This window comes from Drosophila subpulchrella, unplaced genomic scaffold (assembly GCF_014743375.2).
Source record: "Drosophila subpulchrella strain 33 F10 #4 breed RU33 unplaced genomic scaffold, RU_Dsub_v1.1 Primary Assembly Seq106, whole genome shotgun sequence".
NCBI lineage: Eukaryota > Metazoa > Arthropoda > Insecta > Diptera > Drosophilidae > Drosophila > Drosophila subpulchrella.
Genome location: NW_023665448.1, coordinates 94,950 through 97,921, shown reverse-complemented (window position 1 = coordinate 97,921; position 2,972 = coordinate 94,950). Strand labels below are relative to the sequence as shown.

Genomic DNA, 2,972 nt, shown 5'->3' with positions numbered 1-2,972 from the left:
AGCTGTGCATAAGCCCGAGACCGATTTATAAAACCAATGTCTTTGGGAATTGTCAGCTGATAATAATGCCAGAGAGTGTAAAGCTCCTAAGCTTTCCCTTTCTGTTTGGGGTTAACGACCTTGCTTGCGATCAGCTGTTCAATCGTCGAGCTCTCTTGTATCGCGTCAACTCTTTCTACTGCACTGCTAATCAGAACTCCTACAAGTTTCACAAACATGCGATCAAACCTAATTAAGCCCGGCTAGCTCAGTCGGTAGAGCATGAGACTCTTAATCTCAGGGTCGTGGGTTCGAGCCCCACGTTGGGCGCCAAGACTTATTATCATTCTTATTGGAATTAATTATTTATAAATGTAACGAGTCGCCACATTCAAATTAACTTCGGGCGGAGGTGGTACCGTGGTGGTCAAGCGCACGCGGGTCTACTCGGCTGGCTGCTTGTCGGCTGTGGAAGTGGATGAAAAATGCCTGACCCCATGAAGTGCCTATTTGTTAATGATAATTGAAATCTAACTTCGCGTGCTAGACAAGCTGAATTCGGAAATGAGCTACAACATATAAAACCGAAAGGAAAGTCTAAAATTCCCCTAATACCCTAACCGAGTCTCACTTTCACCTCGTTAGATGTTTCCGAGGCTCTATCATGCCCACCCAACCATTGGCCGTTCTCTCCCGCACGTCCGAACGACCCCATCTATACGAGCTACCCTATCGAGGTATCATTCTAGCTGCGGCAACAGATTGATAATTTAGCACATTACAAAAATTTATTAACAGCTAAAAAAAAGTAAACAAAGCGAATACATATCTTAAATCTAAGCATGCGAGAATATATAATGATACGATTTAGTTAAATGAGCATAATTTTAAATGAAATTGTGATTATGCGGCGGAAATTCAATTAAGCTCGGCTGGTCGTAACGTACACCGAGAGAAATCTTGCTGCATAAAAATAGAATTTTGTATTTGACCCCAGCGGCTGACGTGTATATGTCGGCTCGCCGATTTCGGAAAATGTAATCAAAAGGTTTTAAATTGTAAATTTTGAATTTAAAAACAAATTTACAAACATAAAATTTAAAATAAACACCAATTAAATTGAATAAACAAGATAGATATATATCGGCAACAATTAAAATCTTCTACAATATTTCATAAAACGTTTATGCCTGCAAGCATAATCTGATTCCCTCAAAAATAACTCGCTGTCCTTTTGAGACATAGTTTCGGCAAGAGCAAAATAGAACGAAAAGTAAACGCAATGCAATGCAGCTGCAATTGCACTTGCATGACAAACACGAGCTATTGCCAACTGTGGACAGCGGAAAGCTCCACGCTGTTCTCCAAACGTCTGATAAAGTTCTCTATGTTTGCCGTCGGGCATATGACACTTGCCATCATACGTGGCCTGCGCTTCCTTTCATATAAGAGAAGCACAGTAATCCTAAGCCGATGAATAACAATAGTTTATGCCTTCTTTGTTTTGTTCTGCAACCTTCCGCTTTAGAGATCACCCGTGGCCATGAGTTTCCTTCTGAAAGTGAATCCCCATGTATGTCCTATGCGTTTGATCTCCAACGCTTTGGGTTGCTAGTCTGTAGGGTATACAAAAGTTGGTTGTGTCGTTTTCTAAGTTCCTCAAAGTGGTCGGTTAACCAAATTACTGATAATTAGTTCTTCCGTCTTCCTATTCTTTGACAACTAAAAAAACTAACAAAAAAAATTATGGTTTGCTAAGTATCAGCAGCAACTTGAAATAGGTAATCCTACTGACTGCACCAGAATTGGATTAAATATTCCGCCGCTTGACTTTGGCCAAACCGGAATTAATTAACTAAACTGAATCCAATCGAATTTATTGGTGTATATGAGTCACATAATGTTTATGTGGCCCCACGTTGGGCGCCAAGACTTATTATCATTATTCTTGGAATTATTCAAATTAACTTCAGTCGGTGATCAGGCGGTTAACTACCGTGGTGGTCAAGCGCACGCGGGTATACTCGGCTGGCTGCTTGTCGGCTGTGGAAATGGATGAAAAATGCTTAACCCCATGAAGTGTCTATTTTTTAATGATAATTGAAATCTAACTTCGCGTGCTGGATAAGCTAAACTCGGAAATGAGCAACAACACCTAAAATCGAAAGGAAAGTCCAAAATTTCCATAATACCCTAGCCGAATCTCAAATTCACCTCGTTAGATGTCCCTGAGGTTCTTTACTGCCCACCCAACCATTGGTCGTTCTCTCCCATACGTCCGAATCATCCTAGCTGCGGCAACAGACTGCTAATTTAGCACATTACAAAAGTTGTATTAACAGCTAAAAAGAGTAAACAAAGCGAACACATATCTTAGATCTAAGCATGCAGGAATATATAAAAATACGATTTAATTAAATGGGCATAGCTCTAAACAAGATTATGATTATGCGGCGGAAATTCAATTTAATTTTACTTTACGACTTTATTTGACTAATAATGCAAGGGAATAAGAAACAAATAATCCAAAAAAATAAAACTCTCAATAAAAAATCGCAAGGAGAGGATTTGTCATCACGATTTTTCTGTCTGCAGGCCAATTGGGTGCAGTGTGACTTAGCTTTTCTCTTTCTCTTTTCTTTACATCGCCTTGAGTTTTTTTTTCTCTGATTTTTCAAATATAAAAATTAAGGCACTCACTGCTTGCAGGAACATCCAACGAGGAAAGCGCTTTCGCCGAAGATGCTTGTGGCTAGCTGCGGGAAAATATGTAGATAATAATAAATTCAAAGCTAGTTAAGAATACACGACCGGAATGCACTGCTCAAAAATAACCGGATGCCGACTCTGCCTCCTTGTACGATTTTAAATCGCTTCGCCATCAATCAACAAACAAACCCTTTTATCTTAAACATTTCACTTAAACTAACGTGTTTCATAACAATCTTTTTCCATTTGCATGTCTTTAACAAATTTTCGTTCTCTCTGGAGGT

The 2,972-nt window shown here is 39.4% G+C and overlaps 1 non-coding gene across 1 annotated transcript; it reads left to right on the top strand.

Moving 5' to 3' along the window:
* The first annotated feature begins 236 nt into the window (after positions 1-236).
* Trnak-cuu lies at positions 237-309 on the top strand. The gene has a single exon. It is a non-coding gene; the product is annotated as a tRNA-Lys (tRNA).
* Positions 310-2,972: the final 2,663 nt, after the last annotated feature.